Below are 20,495 nucleotides of genomic sequence, written 5' to 3'. Positions count from 1 at the left end.
AGGGGAGAGACAGAGGACCAGTGCGGCTGGACCGTCCCGAGGGGAGGGGAGAGACAGAGGACCAGTGCGGCTGGACCGTCCCGAGGGCAGGGGAGAGACAGAGGACCAGTGCAGCTGGACCGTCCCGAGGGGAGGGGAGAGCAGTGCACCAGGAGGTTAGAGAAGCTACAGGGGCCAAATTCTACTCTGACTGCAATGGAAAGCCGCAAGAGGGTACTGATCAGAGGAGGATCATGGTCTAATTTTTCAAAACCCCACTCCAGCTGCTGCTTCAGAGAATGAACTGTAAGAGGGCAAGTGTGGAATATGGAAAACAGAAAGAAGATTGTAGCTGGAACTGGTGAGAGCTGATGGTGACCGGATCAGAGTGCAGGCGGTAGAAATCGTATACACACACACAGGGATAGCCATATACTTGTATCATCTTACAGAAAATGGGACCATATCTATGCTGTATGTCTTGTCCAAACTTTTCTTATTTACTCCTTTTTCTTTTATCTCCCCATTACCTGATCTCCAGCCCACACTCCTCTGCTGCTCCCGACCAATAGCTAACACAAGAAACCAGCCAGATATGCAACCTTTCAAATTTGTCTCCATTATTAGACAAGGAGGTCTTCTTTTCTAGTAATACCTTTCTTTACAAAAATCGAGTCATACTGTCTTACTCTGCTGTGTGACTTGCCAATGGCTTTGCTAACTGTCCTATTTGGGTGCTTTTCTTACTTTGAAGGCATAAGATAGGTAATGACTGTTTTGTATTATTTATTACAGGCATTCTTTTGTGATTCAGCATATGTATTCTGACTTTATGATTTATGATATTTTGCCATACTTTTAACAATATCTTGCATAATAAATTACGTCTGTTCATTTTATAGTTTCTGGGTTTCCTTTCTTTAAATCATCTCACCTTAGCCATATATATATATATATTCCAATTTTTCTGTTAAATTTAATTGTTTAGGCTGTTTAAAGTATGAAATAAAATTCTAATCAATATTCGATTTAATTCTTTATACAAACTCCATTTTAAGTACCAAAAATCTTGTTTTTCACTTGGTTTCAGTTGTTTTTTAATTAATCTTACCACCCAGACTGCCATTACCAAAGGTCAGCAATTTTTATGCTAGAAAGTGTTGGTGTAATGGATCTCTACATATGACTCCTTTCCTCATCTTTTTGTCCCTATGCTAATTCTGAACTTGTTTGCCTTCAGATCCCTTTCTTATCTCCAAACTAGGAGACTCAGGAGGAAGAGGGCTGAAGCCTGCTGCCTGCATTTCTCTGTTCCCTCATCAACTGCCTCCAGCAGGGTTCAATTAACAGGAGACACTAGGTGAAATTAAAGAGTAGGCGGAAGGGAGAAGCCAGGGCATCCCTCGTTTTCTGAATCAGCCAGCATCTCTAGAGACAGCCAGCTCTCCTCCATGACCCCAGTTCTGCAGCCCTGGGCCCCAAACTCCTGTGACCCCCCTTCTCCCTTCGCACACCTCGAAGGCAGAAGCTTCCTGATACTGATCTCCAGCTAGCCTTGCTCTCCCTTCTTGGCTTCTAAGTTTTCCATCATCTAAGTAAACCAGTTCTCTGCTTTAAATTCCCTATATTTACTTGATTCAGTCTGATACATTCTCCACTAATATTTAACCATGTGCCTTCATCAGAAGAAAAGCTCCAATTTTCTTTTAAGCAATAAATCACATGATGGCCTTCCATATTGTAGCACAATTACTGAGAATAGCTCATTCTTACTTATTCGACACCAAATGCAATATAAAACTGATCAAACACTGCTGAGTGTCACATAACCACTACCTCCAGAAATACGGGACCCAGTTTTTCCATCACCACAGTAATGATACTATCTTCATTCACAGATTCTGCAGACTCTGGATTTAGTTCACAATTTCTCTGTTCTTCCTTGCCCTTCAATAGCATCTTTTCACTTATGATTCTACTAAATGCATAGATTATTAGAATCTTTTCCCTTTAAGCCTTCATACTCTCAACTATCTAAACTGATCTGTCAGATTTATTAAATAACTGAGCAAGTATCTATTGAGAGCCCAGTATTTGCCAAACAGTATACAAAGCAGAAGCTCCAGGTTCACCATGATATAGTCTCTCTGAAATCTCAGTAATCTGGTAATTCAGTCTGATAAAGAATGTTTTGGTAGGTAGAATTCTGAGATTCCCCAAGACCCCCCAGCCCAGGTTTGCATGCTTTGTACAATTTCTTTCCCTTACGTATAGGCAAGATTTGTGAGAATGAGGGAGAAGTCCTTTCCTAGATTAGGTTACATTATATATGTAATTATACATTATATATGTCAAAGGCAATGGGTAGTCACTCCTGTGATCATGTGATTTACATAAGACTGAGTCTTAGATGATGGAGAAGAGACAGTCTCCTGCTGGTCTTGAGAAAGCAAACTGTCATGTTGGAGAGAGCGCCATATGACAAGGACCTGCTCTGAGGTGGGTTCACTCAAGAGCTACTAAGAAAACAGATCAGTCCTACAACTGCAAGGAAATAAATTCTGTCAACACCATGAGGGAGCTTGGAAGACTAACTCTCCCTAGATGAGGACATAGCCAGCCAACATATTGATCTTGGCTTTAGATCCTGACTCACAGAAACTGTGAGAAAACAATCTGCTACATTTGTGGTAGAAAATTTGTTAAACAGCAATAGACAAAGAAAACAGACTTGACACAAGCAGAGGACATTAGGGCAGCTGAGACCTGGAGACTCTGCAAGTGTTCGTCGAGCAAGGGGAGGGGAGTGGGGAAAGGAAGGTAAGAGAGATAGTCCTGGAAGTGTGTGTGTGCACGTGTATGAGAGAGGGAGAAACACAGACCATAAAATCTTTCTCTTTGTCTCTAGCAGTTTTCTAATAAACTTTAAACCATATACTTTAAGATTCTTCACCCTTCACTTCTATTCCATATGACCATTCTCATCGCTATCTATACTTTAAACAACTTTCACCGTGTTTCTTACTTTGCAATTCCCATCCCTAAAATCTTACCCTAATGTCCCAGGTGCAGAGAACAGCTTCTCTGACTCACAACAGGTCCTCTTGTCTGCTTTGCATAACAACTGTTTCATCATCTCCAGGATGCCTTAATCTTAAAAGTACTTCATTTTAGTGTCTACCCAGAATCTCACACTTCACCACCAACAGTGCATTTCTATAACAAATGTGAGAACCACCATTCTTGGTATCCTTGGCTTTTGGAGGGCTGGAACCATGTCCAGTTTATGTTCTGTCTTGTTTGAACTTCTTTTATCACATCATAAACACCTGCTGACTAGTTAATTTTTTTCTGGCAAGCAAGGCTTAATGACATCTGAGCTATTCAAAGGAGAGTACAAAGAAACCTCTCTCATCCCTAGCCCTGAGACCACCATTCAGGTCTTCTTCTCTCATGGGATATTGTGGAGTTTGGAGAAATGGATAATGGGATTTCCATTTTGATCTTTGTCACCAATCAAGTATATGCATAGTTAAGCTTTCTTGCTATTATTATTATTGACGACTAGGTCTTTGCTGCTGCACTGGTGTTTCTCTAATTGTGGCAAGTGAGGGCAACTCTCTAGCTGTGATGCTCGGGTTCCTCACTGTTTTGGCTTCTCTTGTTGGGGAGCCTGGGCCTCTAGGGTGTGCAGTTGTCAGTAGTTGCAGTACGTAAGCTCAGCAGTTGTGGCTTCTAGGCTCTAGAGTAAGAGCTCAACAGGTGTTGGCACACAGGCTTAGCTGCTCTGTGGCATGTGGGATCTTTCCAGATCAGGGACTGAACCCATGTCTCTTGCATTGGCAAGCAGATTCTTTATCACTGAGCCTCCAGGGAAGCCCTCGTTAAGCTTTTTGAGTGCCCATTATGTCCAGCATTGTGTAAAACACTTTATGTGGATTACTTCATCCTATGTTCACAGAAAACCGACAGACAGATGTAGTAATATACTCCCCATTATACAGACATGGAAACTAAAATTTAGGGAGATTTAGTAACTAAAAGTTAGGAGATACTAGCCCCAGCATTGTGTCTAGAACCCAGGCTCTCAAGCACTACAGCATGGTATCTTTTCAGGTCTCAACCTGGACATTACTCTACCCAGGAAGCCCTCCCTGACCACAGATGCAACCAAATAATGTTGGACCTGGAAAACTATCTCCTCCTAGGGGTGTTTTGTTTTTGTTTTTTTTTTAATGCTCAGGCAAGGAGCTGAATGAACACTGCATGCATTTAATCACAGTTCTGCCATTTATCAATTTTGTAATCTTAATCCCTCGAGAAAAATATGATTGCTATCATTCAGATCCCATGAAAACTGAAGCAAGTACATATACTCAGCATAGTGTACTTTTGGAGACAAATGAATATGAAAACACAATGATCCAAAATCTATGGGATACAGCAAAAGCAGTTCAAAGAGGGAAGTTTAGAGCAATGACAGTTTACCCTGGGAAACAAGAAAAATCTCAAGTAAACAATCAACACTTACACCGAAAGGAGTTAAAAGAAGAACTAACAAATCCAAAGTTAGTAGAAGAAATGAAATCATAAAAATCACAGCAGAAACAAATGAAAGAGACTAATTATATATATAATTATATATCTTCTTATACATATAATTATATATAAATACGTGAATTGTATAATTAATATATTAATTATATATAATATTAATATATTACTAACATGAACTATATTGATTAATTATAATATAGTATATGAAATTAATATATTAATATATAATATAGCTTATATTATATATATTGATATATGTTATATGAATATATATTTATATATTATAAATATATTATTTATATAATGTATATAAACATATGTATTATATTATATATTATATAAATATATTATATTCACATATAACATATGTGAATAAATATAAATTAATATGTATTTATTATATAACATATAATAAATATAATATATAAAAATATATATAAATTTTATATAGTGTATATTATAATATGTTATATATATTATGATACATTATTATGATATATATATTATACATGTTATATGCTGCTGCTGCTGCTGCTGCTAAGTCGCCTCAGTCATGTCCGACTCTGTGCGACCCCGTAGACGGCAGCCCACCAGGCTCCCCCGTCCCTGGGATTCTCCAGGCAAGAATACTGGAGTGGATTGCCATTTCCTTCTCCAATGCATGAAAGTGAAAAGTGAAAGTGAAGTCACTCAGTCCTGTCAGACTCTTACCAACCCCATGGACTGCAGCCTACCAGGCTCCTCCGCCCATGGGATTTTCCAGGCAAGAGTACTGGAATGGGTTGCCATTGCCTTCTCTGATATATTATATATATTTTATATTATTCAGTTATTAAATATGATTTTATTTATAAATTTAATATATATACTTAATAATATATAATATATTGTTTATATAATATTGATATTATATTATATATAATATAATTATATAATACATTAATATTAATTATAATATTAAATATATAATTATTATATAATATCAAATATTAATATATACGTTTGATTATATATAATACATTATATAGTGTATAATATATTAATAATTATTTTACTTATTAATATATATTATATTATACATATAATTTATATAATTATATCATATATCATTGACTAATAATAATTATTAGTCAATGATATATAATTTATAATATATAATAATATATTATATATAGTATAAATCAATATATTAATAAATTTATATATATTAATCTATATTATATATAATACATTATATATTACATTAGATCTTATATGTATTATATATACTATAACTTATAATTATATATTATATATATAAATATATATAATGCATATATATAATATCTTATATATATAAGATCAAGGAAACCAAGAGCTGAAACTAGAAAAAAATAAAATTGTTAAACCTTTAGACAGACTCACCAAAGAAAAAATAAAGAACAGGAGAGGGCCCAAATCAATAAAGTTTGAAATGAAAAGGGAGAAGTTACAATCAATACCATACAAATACAAAAGATCATAAGAGACTACTACAGTAAATGGATAACCTAGATGATGAACAAACTCCTAGAAATGTACAATCTCCGAAGATTGAGCCAGTGAAAAATAGAAAATAAGAACAGACCAGCTACCACTAATGAAATTAAATAAGTAATTTAAAAATTATATTCTTTGCAGCAAGACAGAGAATCTCTACAGCCAGCAAAAACAAGACCTGCAGCTGACTGTGGCTCAGATCATGAGCTCCTATTGCAAAATTCAGGCTTAAATTTAAGAAAGTAGGGAAAACCACTAGGCCATTCAGGTATGACCTAAGTCAAATCCTTTATGATGATACAGTGGACAAACAGATTCAAGGGACGAGATTTTGTAGACAGAGTGACTGAAGAATTATGGACAGAGGTTCATTAACACTTTACAGGAGGCGGTGACCAAAACCACGGCAAAGAAAAAGAAATGCGGGAAGCAGAGTGGTTGTGTAAGGAGGCTTTATGAATACCTGAGAAAAGAAGAGAAGCAAAAGGCAAAGGAGAAAGGGAAAGATACACCCAACTGAATGCACAGTTCCAGAGAAGAGCAAGGAAACATAAGAAAGCCTTGCTAAGTGAACAATGCAAAGAAACAGAGGAAAACAATAGAATGGGAAAGACTAGAAATCTCTTCCAAGAAAATTAGAGATACAAAGGGAACATTTCACACAAGGATGGGCACAATAAAGGACAGAAATGGTAAGGACCTAATAGAAGCAGAAGAGACAAGAATGCACAAAACTATACAAAAAAGGTCCTAGTGACCCAAATAACCATGATGATGTGGTCACTCACCTAGAGCCAGACTTCCTGGACTGTGAAGTCAAGCAGTCCTTAAGAAGCACTACAACGAACAAAGCTAGTGGAGGTGATGGAATTCCAGCTGAGCTATTTCAAATCCTAAAAGATGATGCTGTTAAAGTGCTGCACTCAACCTGCCAGCAAATTGGGAAAACTCAGCAGCGGCCACAAGACTTGAAAAGAGTTTTCATTCCAATCCCTAAGACAGGCAATGCCAAAGAATGTTCAAACTACCTCACAATTGCACTAATTTTACATGTTAGAAAGGTAATGCTCAAAATCCTTCAAGCTAGGCTTCAACATTACGTGAACTGTGAACTTCCAGATGTACAAGCTGGATTTAGAAAAGGCAGAAAAACCAGAAACCAAATAGCCAACATTTGTTGGATCATGGAAAAAGCAAGAGAATTCCAGAAAAACATCTACTTCTGTTTCACTGACTATGCTAAAGCCATTGACTCTGTGGATCACAACAAATTGCGGAAAATTCTAAAAGAGATGGGAGTACCAGACCACCTTAACTATCTCCTGAGAAACCTGTATGCAGGTCAAGAACCAACAGTTAGAAGTGGACATGGAACAGATTGGTTCAAAATTGGAACAGGAGTGTGACAAAGTTGTATATTGTCACCCTGCTTACTTAGCTTATATGCAGAGTACATCATGAGAAATGCTGGGCTGGATGAATTACAAGCTGGAATCAAGGTTGCTGGGAGAATATCAACAACTTCAGATATGCAGACAATACCACTCTAATGGCAGAAAATAAAGAGGAACTAAAGAGCCTCTTGATGAAAGTGAAAGAGGAGAATGAGAAAGCTGGCTTAAAGCTCAATGTTCAGAAAACTAAGATCATGACATCCGGTCCCATCACTTTATGACAAACAGAAGGGGGAAAAATGGAAACAGTGACAGATTTTATTTTCTTGGGCTCTAGATTCACTGCAAATGGTGACTGCAGCCATGAAATTAAAAGACGCTTGATCCTTGGAAGAAAAAAGTATCACAAACCTCAACAGCATATTAAAAAGCAGAGACATCACTTTGCCAACAAGATTCATACAGTCAGGGCTATGGTTTTTCCACTAGTTGTACAGATGTTACAGTTGGAACATAAAGAAAGGCTGAATACTAAAGAATTGATGTTTTTGAACTGTGGTGCTGGAGAAGACTCCTGAGAGTCCCTGGGATAGCAAGGAGAGCAAACCAGTCAATCCTAAAGGAAAGCAACCCTGAATATTGTTGGAAGGACTGATGCTGAAGCTGAAGCTCCAATACTTTGGCCACCTGATGAAAAGAGCCAACTGACTGGAAAAGACCCTGAGGACAGCAGGAGAAGGGGCAAGAGAGGATGAGCTGGCTCGAGGGCATCACTGACTCAATGGACATGAATCTGAGCAAACTCCAGGAGATGGCAAGGACAGGAAAGCTTGGCACACTGTAGTCCACAGGGTCACAAAAAGTCAGACACAACTTGGAGAGTGAACAACAAAAAAAATTTTTTAATTCCCAACAAGCAAAAGTCCAGGACTGAATGGCTTCATTGGTGAACTCTATCAAACCTTTAAAGAAGAGTTAACTCATCCTTCTCAAAGTGTTCCAAAAAACCGTAGAGAAAGGAATCCTTCTGAATTTATTCTGTGATGACAGCATCACTTTGATATCAAAACTAGACAGATATCAGAAAAAAAGAAAATTACAGGCCAATATAACTAAAGAACATAGATGCAAATATCCTCAACATAATCTTAGCAAACTGAAACCAGCAATACATCAAAAGGATCATTTACCATAATCAACTGGGATTTATCCCAAGAATGAAAGGATTTTTCAATATCTACCTATCAATATGATACACCATATCAACAAATTGAAGAATAAAAACATATGATCATCTCAATAGATAGAGAAAAAGCTTTTGACAAAATTCAATATCCATTTATGATTAAAAAAGAAAAATCTCAGGAAAGTAGGCATAGAGTGAACATATCTCAACATAATAAAGGCCGGGTATGATAAGCCCACAACTAACATCATACCCAGTGGTGAAAGGCTGAAAGCAATTCCTCTAAGATCAGGAACAAGACAAGGATGTCTGCTTTTATTCAATATAATTTTGGAAGTCCTAGCCATGACAATCAGACAAGAAAAAGAAATAAAAGGAATCCAAATTTGAAAGGAAGAAGCAAAACTGTCACTGTAGATAGCGTGATACTATATACATGCTGCTGCTGCTAAGTCGATTCAGTCGTGTCCAACTCTGTGCGACCCTATAGACGGCAGCCCACCAGGCTCCTCCATCCCTGGGATTTTCCAGGCAAGAATACTGGAGTGGGTTGTCATTTCCTTCTCTAATGCATGCATGCATACTAAGTTGATTCAGTAATGTCCAATTCTGGACAGCAGCCAGAATGGACAGCAACCCACCAGGCTCCTCCATCCACATGAATCTCCAGGCAAGAATACTGGAGTGGGTTGCCATTTCCTTCTCCTTACTATATACACAGAAAATCCTAAAGACACCTCCAGAAAATACTAAAGCTCATCAATGAATTTGTAAAGTTGTAGGATAAAAAATTAATACACAGAAAATTGTTGCATTTCAATATACTTATAACAAATAATCAGAAAGAGAAATTAAGGAAACAATCCCATTTACCATAGCATCAAAAAGAATAAAATAACTAGGGATAAAACTACATGAGGAGGTAAAAGACTCATACTCTGTAAACTATGACACTCACGAAGGAAACTGAAGACAGCACAAACATATGGAAAGATATAGTGTGTTCATGGATTAGAAGAATTAATACTGCTAAAATGACCATATTACCTAAGGAAATCTACAGATTCAATGCAATCCCTATCAAACTACCAAAGGTATTTTTCACAGAAATAGAACAAATAATTTTTAAATGTATGGAAACACAAAAGACCCCAGATGGCCCAAATAATCTTGAGAAAGAACAGAACTGTAGGAACCATCCCCTCTGATTTCAGACTATACTACAAAGCTACGGTAAGCAAGTGAGCATGGTACTGGCACAAACCAGGCACATAAATCAATAGAGGGCACAGAAAGAAACCTGTGCACTTAAGGTCAATCAACAACAAAGGAGGTGAAAACATACAATAGAGTAAAAGTCTCTTCAATAAGTGGTGCGAAGAAAACTGGATAGCTCCATGTAAAAGAATGAAATTAGAAAATTCTCTAACACCACATACAAAAATAAACTCAAAATGAATTAAAAACCTAAATGTAAGGCTGGAAGTGATAAAACTCCTAGAAGAAAACCTAAGCAGAACACTCTTTGACATAAATGGTAGCAATATTTTTTGGATCTTGTCTCCTAGTCACCTGATCATGTCTGACTCTTTTTGCAACTCCATGGACTGTAATCCACCAGGCTCCTCTGTCCATGGATTTGCCAGGCAAGAATACTGGAGTGGATGGCCATTTCCCTCTCCAGGGGATCTTCCTGACCCAGGGATCAAACCCAGGTTTCCTGCATTGCAGGAAAAGTCATTACCATCTGAGCCACCAGGAAAGCCCATAGCAAAGGAAATAAAAGTAAAAACAAGCAAATGGGACCTAATTAAACTTGAAAGTTGTTGCACAGCAAAGGGAACCACTGACAACAAGAAAAGACAATCTACTGAACAGGAGAAAATATATGCAAATGATATGATTGATAAGGGGTTAATATACAAAATACATAAAAAGCTAATACAGCTCAATATCAAGAAATAATAATGACCATCCAACACAATTTAAACGTGAAGACCTGAATAATAGATTTTTTTCTAAAGAAGACAGACAGCCAATAGGTACATGAAAAGGTGTTCAACATTGTTAATCATCAGAGAAATGTAAAGTAAAGGTACAATCAGATATCACCTTACACATGCCAGAATGGCTATCATAAAAATAATAATAATAACAACAACTGTTGGCAAGGATGTGGAGAAACGGGAACCCTCATACACTGTTGGTGGGAATGTAAATTGGTACAGCCACTGTGGAAAACAGTATGGAGATTCATCAAAAAACTGAAAATAGAACTACCATATGACCCAGCACTTCCACTACTGGGTATATACCTGAAAAAAAACAAAAACACTAATTCAACAAGATACATGCACCCCAAACTTCACAGTAGCACAATTTACAATAGCCAAGACATGGAAGTAACTTAAATGATCATCAATGGAGAACAGACAGAGAAAGTATGGTATATATGTATGTGTGTGTATATATACACATACACATACATGTATACATATGTATTCACATATATACATATGCATTGCATTATGTATGTGTGTGTGTGTGTGTGTGTGTGTGTATAGATGTAAAGTGGAATACTACTCACTATAAAAAGGAATGAAATTTTGCCATTTGCAACAACATGGATGATGTGGAGGGTATTATACTAAGTAAAATAAGTCAGAGAAAGGCAAATACAACATGATCTACTTTAAATGTAGAATCTAAAAACTAAAACTAGAGAATATAATAGAAAAGAAACAGACTCACAGATACAGAAAATAAACCAGAGGATAGTAGTGGGTAGGGACAAGATAAGGGTAGAGGACTAAGAGGTACAGACTATTATGTATAAAATAAAAAAGCTACAAGGATGTAATGCACAACATAGGGGATATAATCAATATTTAATATTAACTATAAATGGAATATAACCTTTAAAATTGTAAATCATTTTAAAAATTGTAAATCACTATGCTGTATATCTGTAACTTATATAATATTGTACATCAACTATACCTCAACTTAAAAAAACAGAAAAAATATGATAACTAGTCTTCTAGTCCTTAAGGGAATTGAAGAGGGCAAGTGCACTTAGGATAGTGCACTTCCTATAGTGAAAAAGCAAAGTTCTTCTCAAGTCAAGCATTCCTTTCCAGGCATTAGGATGATAAATGTCAGGTATGTTGAATGTTGAAAAGTCCTTTGAAACATTACCTTAATTATACTTTTTTAAGTTATTTATAGTAACCAGAGGGAGAAGGACTATAAATAATATTTTTGTATCTGTGATCTTTAATGGTGAACTTTAAATAAACACTGTTGTAAACTGAAAAATTTCAGCTACTTCCCAAATCCCCAATAACTTCAAATCAGGTAAAAAGTATGGTATTCAAGATAGAGGCTCAGAAATTATACTCCAGTAACAATAAAAAAGAAAACAGCAAAATTATTTTTAAAAAAATAATGCTGAGCATTAAAAAAGAGTGAAAGAGAGGTTCAGAGCAGCTGTATGCCCAGTCCATCAGCGTCTGAGCGGTGCGTTCAGGACAGGAGGTCAAACTGACTCACTCTTTTCAATGTAGCTAATGAAAGACAAATCTCAAAATGTTCAGAGTTCCAGGTCTTTTCAGATAAACATTGGAAATGGTGAATTTAATTCATTTCAGATAATGATTTACTGAAAAATACAGATGTAGAGAGAAAATTTCATCATTTTAATCTATTCTAAATATGGTCTCCCTGAAATATAGCAGCCACAGTCTCAACTGTGAGCCAAGAGATGTGGGCTGCAATGCTGGCTCCGCCTTAACTAGCTGTGTGGCCTTGGCAAGCCCCTCTGTCTCACGGGGCTCAGCATCCTTATCTTTACAAAAGAGAGGATGTGGTACCTGACCGGAGGGCCCCACAAGTTCCTTCCGGCTTAAATACAAATGGAATAAGTGACGTGGTATCTTTGATTTATTTTTGGTATCTTTCATTTTTAAAGCAGACAACTACCTTTGAGAGCATACACTTTAAATAAAGCACTGGTTTAAAGCATTTTAGAAGGCATTTTGATAGCCACTAGTTGGAGGAAAATAGACTGTAATTAACATCTGGAGTCAAGACAAAATAAAGTCACATAGGAAGAGTATTTAAATATTTTCCTGAGCATAGAAATGAGACTTTCAGGATTATAATTTTTAAAATTATAACTATTTCAAAATGTACATGATTAGTAACCCTGTTAAAAAAATAAACACAGCATAGTGTATATAAAATATATTTCACAGAAATCGACTCAGAGATTTTGAAAACAAACTTATTGTTACCAAAGGGGAAACAGTGGGAGGGATAAATCAGGAATTTGGGATTAATATAGACACACTACTACATATAAACAGATAACCAACAAGGACCTACTATGCAGCACAGAGAACTCTACTCAATATTCTGTAATAACCTATATGAGTAAAGAGTCTGAAAAAGAATGTATGTATATGCATAAATGAACCACTTTGCTATATACCTGAAACTAGCACTACATTGTAAATCAACTAAATGCATTTTAATCTCAATTATAGAAAGCAGAGCCTTCTTATGAATTATTTTGAAGCATTCACATTAGATTTTAATTCATAACAGCCAAAATTTCCAATGAACTTACATATATATATTTGTATAATACTAATATATGTGAATTATTGCAAATACGCTAAATGAATTTCTAAGCATTACACTATACATTTTTAAATTAGTGAAAGTGGCTCAGTCGTGTCTGACTCTGACTCTTTGTCTGACCCCATGGACTATACAGCCAATGGGATTCTCCAGGCCAGAATACTGCAGTGGGTTGCCTTTCCCTTTTGAAGGGATCTTCCCAACCCAGGGATCTATCCCAAGTCTGCCGCATTGCAGGCAGATTCTTTACCATCTGAGCCACCAGGGAAGCATATATAATTTAATTGCACTTCTATAATTCATCAGGACATTCTTGCTTCAGAAAGCTTTGAATCCCAGAGAAATCTATGTCTCAGTTTCACACATGAAGTGGGTATACAGAATACCATACTTCCCTCAATCTTTACAGAATAGTACATTCCACCAAAGGAGACTGGAAGTAGGGATTGAAAGTACTCGTCAATGGTCTGACAGCTGATGGAAAGTCATTTCAAAACTGATGGAGTGGCATTTCCCTTGGGAACTTGTGTGAATTTTATGGGCATGCTCCAAAATTTCTTACTGACTCCTGGTTTATGAATCAAGTTTTTGTTTTCTATTCCTGTGTTGATACTGTTATTTGTCTTGTTTTATTTTTGTTTCAGTTTTCCCTCTCCCAGGAACTCTTATGAGCAAATGTGATGATTTGTAGGCATATTTTGAAATTTCATCTTTCATATCAGTATCAGAAAATTAATCCCTGATTCAAACTATAACACAAATGCCCAATTTTATTCCTGTCCTGGTGAAATCCCAGGTAGCTCAGTGGTAAAGAATTCACCTGCCAGTGCAGGAGACACACATTCCATCCCTGGGCAGGGGAGATCCCCTGGAGCAGGAAATGCAACCCATTCCAAAATTCATGCCTAGGAAATCCATGGACAGAAGACCCTGGTGGGCTACAGTCCTGGGGTTGAAAAGAGTCAGACACGACTGAACAACTAAACACACATGCAATGAAATCAAAACAGTTTAGAGATATCTCTCAAATCCTTTATCTATTCTCTCTGCATTCCTCAAGAGACATAAACTAAATTGCCAAATCTCTCCCTGAGAGTCGGTAAACAAGGAAGAGAACGAAGTTACACCAAAAAGTAAGAAGGGAAAAAAAATCAGAGAGAGATTCTATACAGTAAGCACACATACACACACATACCTACACACAAGGATGCTTATCTATGTTTTGACCACGTTACATTTAGAAATGGAGAAGGAAATGGCAACCCACTCCAGTATTCTTGCCTGGAGAATCCCATGGGCAAAGGAGCCTGGCGGGCCATTGTCCATGGGGTCACAGAGAGTCAGACACGACTGAAGTGACTGAGCACACATTTAGAAAGTGTTGGAAAAATTTGTATACGTGACATCTGTGTTAAGCATAGGATTAGTGTGAATAATTCTAATTCTGCAGTTGCCATTAGTAAATGACAATTGTATGTCTTCTAGGCAGTCTTAAAAAGAATGGTCTTGGTCTTCTCTGAATGGAAGGAGCTGCCGACATGGGTGATCTGCTTCTTCGGAGATTTTTCACTCTGGTTGCTCTTGGATCTTTAATGGTCATTTAATCAACCTTAAAGTACTTACTGAACTAGCTGGAACTAAACATTGTGATTTAAGTGCTGGAATTACTGAGATACTGCTCCAGGGAAATTGATGTTTTGCATGTTTCTAGGGCAACAGTTAATCTCTCCCAGCAGCAAATCTGTTAGAAAATAAGGGGATGGGAATATTCAAACCCTTCTAAATGAAAGGAAACACTACATTGAAGATTAAGGTCGATGGGGTGATGCAAACACACACCAATGAAACAAGGCAGCAAGATGTTTAAGTAATGACATAGTTACTCAGAAAAGCAGAAATCAAGAAAATTTCACTTGATTAAATAGTTTTTTGTTTGGGTAATTTTAGTTTGGCTTGGTTTTTTTATGTCACTTTCTGTGGTTTTTCAATACAGCTTAACTGCTGATCTGCCTAGAGGCTTGGCTCCAGAGAATCTGAAGTAACTGTGTAGCCCTAATAGCAGCAGAGATGAAAGTAGGTGCAGAGCTGTAAAATAAGCAGATGCAGAGAACAAAGGCAACTATTTATTTGCTTTTCTTTTTTGTTTTCTAAGATCCTACTATTCTTCTTAGAACTACCTTTCCCCTCTATTATTTAATATCCATTATTGATAAACCTGGAAAACAGATATTCCTCTTCTGTAACACAATATTCTCAATTATAGTAGTTTTTTCCTTTCAAAATGTGCAAAGGCTGAATGAGATCTCATTCATGGTGAGCAGGGGGTTGGGAAGTGGAAGACAAGTAGTTTTGGTTTTGGATGCTTTACTGAGGGAGGAAGGAAGATTTTCCATCTTCAAGAATCCTGTTACATGATGCAGATATGGGTGAGAAGGATCAAACCTTTATCAACTGACATAATATTTCTCTAATTGATGTCTCTCGAGAATGAAGGAGAAATTCAAAAGACTTTACAGAATAACGAGGGATGCTACTAAAGGAAATCTGGGAAGAAAATTAAAGAGGGACAAAATCATATATGTCATCAATAACCTGCTAACCACCTGATTAGTAATCTCCCTAGATGAGTAGTTTGTTTGTTTACTGTTTGTTTTGGTGGGGAGGGGTTAGACTGTGGAGAGGGTACAGTTCTAAGACCCTGATACTCTCAACTCAAGGAAAGAAGAAAAGCTCATTGAGCATTTAACACTGTCCTCGTGTACACTAGTTCAGGTTCACTGTATCAGCTCAACCCACCTTCTTTCCTTTTAAACAAGTTCATGTTGTACCATGATCTCTCCTCCAACCATCCACCAAGAAATAAGTTTTGTTTTTCTTCTTTTCCTGCTGAAGTGGCTATAGATTGAAAATTGCTTTATTTTGTTTAACAGAGTAATACGATAAACAGTTCCCTGAAGAATCAGAGTACTCTCAATATACATAGAAAAAAATATATAAGTGAATGGAAAACTCCCAACAGAGCATTGTATTGCTGAACTCTGCAAAATGTGTATTTGCTTGTTTTCCTTTTTAATAAATGGGCTATTTTAATACCTACTCACTAATGAGAGCTATCAATGTTTCCAACTGACAAACAGCCAATGCAGAAAGATTAAGAAAAACATGGATAATGATTTCCTTGTAGGTAAAAAGAAAAATTATCATTCATGCTGTGTTTAAAGGCAGTCTTTCTGCCAGTATTAAGTTCCTTGGAGAAGGGAGAGTTCTAGTGCTTTACAAAATAAAATTTTAAAAATCAGTGTGTTCAACTTGTTTTTACCTTTTGAAGACTTTCTAAAGAAAAGTGGCATTTTTCTAAGTTTTCTCTGATAAAATATTGTTTTAGAACTACCTTTCCCTATTCTAGATTATCACTATTTTGCCTCTCCTGTGTCAGAGCAAACAAGAATAGGTGAGAGAAGATTTAGCAAGTTAAAAATAATAAGAACTTTAAAAAAGAAAACAAAAGACGACTCAGGTTTATTTCATTATGTATCCTTCTGTAAATCTATTTCTTGGCCATATCTTTTTTTTTAATACTCAAGGACCGAACATGCTGGCTCCCACTGTGACCCAGAGTTAGCTGGGTATGTCCTTGGACATAGACATAAAGACTCAGAATCTGGGTTTGCTCCTGGCATGTCACTGGCTTCTAGAAAATGTGGATTGTCAGGGACAGTTTGGGTGAGATGGGGAGCTATGTGTTCGGAGATTGAATAGTTAGTAAGAAGGCATAGCATCCATCCTAATGCCTTTAGATTCATATTTTAGAGTAAGAAACAGGTAACTGTCAAAGAGAAAAGATAGAAACACTGGTTTCCAAAATTCCAGCGTCATAGCCTTGGTTTTCTGGCAGTTTCCACATGCTCAGACTGGAAACTGATCGAAGCAGCTTATTTTGACTTTCTTACTCACTGTTCACGTAAAAGCAGTGAGCAAACACACATGGAAGGGGTAAGTATGAAAGTACTGGCTGGGACTCGTAAGTTTTCTTCTTATGATCCTAGCAACTGTTTATAAAGCACCATCCTGAATTCATGCAACTGCTCAGGGGTTCACCTACATGTTGTGCCAGGGAAAAACAGGTGTAGGAACTTCATGAAGTGGAATTGATAGAGGATTATCAGAAAATAAAATGATGCAGTTGGGAAATAATAGATCCAGAGAGGTGCGTGTGTGTGTGTGTGTGTGTGTGTGGATAACTGGGCTCTGGCTCATTTGTTTTGTGAGAATCGTCAGAGTGGAAGGTGGTTTCTGACAGCATTACTGCAGCTGAGCTGTGTGTGTGTGTGTGTGTGTGTGTGTGTGTGTGTGTGTGTGTGTAGATAACTGGGCTCTGGCTCATTTGTTTTGTGAGAATCATCAGAGTGGAAGGTGGTTTCTGATAGCATTCCTGCAGCTGAGCTGTGTGTGTGTGTGTGTGTGTGTGTGTGTGTGTGTGTGTGTGTGTGTGTGTGTGTGTGTGTGTGTGTGTGTGTGTGCAGATAACTGGGCTCTGGCTCATTTGTTTTGTGAGAATCATCAGAGTGGAAGGTGGTTTCTGATAGCATTCCTGCAGCTGAGCCGTCATGGCAGCAGCCCTCCAACCCCTGTGGCTGGGAATTCAGAAGCATCTGAGACAGCTCAGTCACTCAGATGGGTTTCCAGTGGAATCCATGGCCAAATGGCTGGTGAATTCCTCCTCCTCCTCCTTCTTGTCAACTGTGGATGAATTTCAGTTAATAAAGGTATTTCTGAAGATAGTCCCTTACATCAGGAGACTGTTGGGTTGAATAAACATCCCAGAATTTTACTTCTCCAAGTGAATGATCTTACATGGCCACATGCAGAATCAGTGCTTCTTCCTCTCCGCGTTTTCGGAGCATGTTTTGGAATTGGTTCAGCCCTGGTTTCAGAGCTTACAAAGTAGTTCTTTATGGCTTTAGGTTCAGTCAGGCTCTTCTCAGGGAAAAAAGATGGACAGCCTTGAAATGCCAGGAGGAGGGGCTTCCTTCCACCCTTTCTTACTGCTCCACAGTCCCTGGTTAAGTAGGAGGCAAAAGTGAAAAGTGAAAGTGAAGTAGCTCAGTCGTGTCCAATTCTTTGGGACCCCATGGACTGTAACCTACCAGGTTCCCCCCTCCATGGGATTCTCCAGGCAAGAATACAGGAGTGGGTTGCCATTTCCTTCTCCAGGGGATCTTCCTGACCCGGGGATTGAACCTGGGTCTCCCGCATTTCAGGCAGACGCTTTAACCTCTGAGCCACCAGGGAAGCCCAAATAGGAGGCAAATGAACTCTTATTTGCTTAAGTACGTGCTGTGGTGTGCTTAAAATAAAAACAATCATTTCTTCAAAGTCATACATTTGGCATCTCTTCAAGGACCGAAGAAATCCTTTCTCAGCTCTGAGTTGGAAATTGATTCATAGCTCAGTTCATGTTGATTAGTTGAAAATCTGATCTCAATTCTACCCAAGTGCTCATAGTTCACCGAACATCTGAAAACAGTGTAGAGTGAAATGTTTCTGTGGATTTTTGTTTGGTTTCCAGTTCTGCACTTGAAGCTCCAGTAGTGATGTGCTGGGCACTCCTACAGCCGCTGGGCCCAGGGATGTGAGAGCATCCTGTCCCCAAGGATGAATGCACCTGTGTGAGCGCATGTGTACCACGTGGTTCCCTAGCCCTGCCCCTGGATGCTCACAGTCCCCTGGTCAGGTGTGGAAAGATGGCAGTGAACATCAGACTGGGACTTCAGTGCCTTTGAACACCTGCCATTCAGAGCAGTGGGGTAGAAGCGTTTGGGCATTCAGGAAAAATCAGAAGGTTTGGCTTGACTGATGTCAAGCTGACAATGCACTGACAATCTCGTTTTGATTTTTTCTTAATGTTCCCACTCTCGCTGGCGGTGCTACAGAAAGCCCTTTCTGAAAGCCTCCGCCTGATCTCACTAACCGGAGAAAGCAATGCACCCCACTCCAGTACTCTTGCCTGGAAAATCCCATAGACAGAAGAGCCTGGTAGGCTGCAGTCCAAGGGGTTGGTAAGAGTCAGACACGACTGAGCCACTTCACTTTCACTTTTCACTTTCATGCACTGGAGAAGGAAATGGCAACCCACTCCAGTGTTCTTGCCTGGAGAATCCCAGGGACAGGGTGGCCTGGTGGGCTGCCGTCTTTGGGGTCGCACAGAGTCGGACACGACTGAGCGACTTAGCAGCAGCAGCAGCAGATCTCACTATCAGCCACTTAACCACGATATTAATTTTTTTTAAGTTGCTGAACTTTTAAGATTTGGAATTACTCTGGGCTGGAAACTAGTTCTGAAGATCAACCATAACAGTCTGTTAATCAAACACTGCCCATCTTTCAGTAACTTGAGAGTTCTTTGGTGTTGAAAAGGTCCGCCTTTCTACCTACCCCTACACTGGTAGAGAAAAAAAGATTAATCATACACCTTGTGGATTGTTTTTTTTTTTTTCCTATAGGAAATCAGGTTATGGCTCAGAGCTAGATTTCATAAAATTGTTTGCAAGAGGCTTGATGAGAATTTAATAAGCATATCTCACTTTTGATGGAATTGTCTGTGTCTGACACAGTTGCATTCTAAGTTTTTTTATGGGGGGGAGGGACTGCATGGGGTCTTCACTACAGGGTTGCACTGCACAGGCTTATCACAGGGGCTTCTCTTGTTGTAGAGCATGGGCTCTAGGGTGTGCAGGCTCAGTAGTTGCCCTACAGCATGTGGGATCCTAGTTCCTGGACCAGGGGTCAAATCCATGTCCCCTGCATCAGCAGGTGGATTCGTAACCACTGGACCACCAGGGAAGTCCTGCGTTATAAGTTTTGATTAGTGGCTTTGGTTAGAAATCTGGGCTCCCAGCAAGTTCCCAAGCTCAGAAAGATGCTTGCAGATCAGAGCTGGCCTTGTGTGGACTTCTGGCTACAGTTTTTGAACAGTAGTAGCTTTACACTGGGCTTCCCTGGTGGCTCAGTGGTTAAAGAATCCACCTGCCCATGCAGGTTTGATCCCTGGGTTGGGAAGATCCTCTGGAGAAGGAAATGGCAATCCACTCCAGTATATTCTTGCCTGGAGAATCCCATGGACACAGGAGCCTGGCGGGCTACAGTTCATGGGGTCACAAAGAGTAGGACACGACTGAGCGACTGAACAACAACAAGAAGGACCACGTCAGAGTACA

At 38.4% G+C, this 20,495-nt stretch overlaps 1 protein-coding gene across 1 annotated transcript in view; it reads left to right on the top strand.

Moving 5' to 3' along the window:
• The window catches only part of LOC122422380 (rho GTPase-activating protein 20-like), a 480,282-nt gene that overhangs the window by 221,631 nt on the left and 238,156 nt on the right, over positions 1-20,495 (top strand). The gene's annotated exons all lie outside the window — the stretch shown is intronic.

This window comes from Cervus canadensis, chromosome 19 (assembly GCF_019320065.1).
Source record: "Cervus canadensis isolate Bull #8, Minnesota chromosome 19, ASM1932006v1, whole genome shotgun sequence".
Lineage (NCBI taxonomy): Eukaryota > Metazoa > Chordata > Mammalia > Artiodactyla > Cervidae > Cervus > Cervus canadensis.
This window is presented reverse-complemented; position numbering and strand designations above follow the sequence as displayed.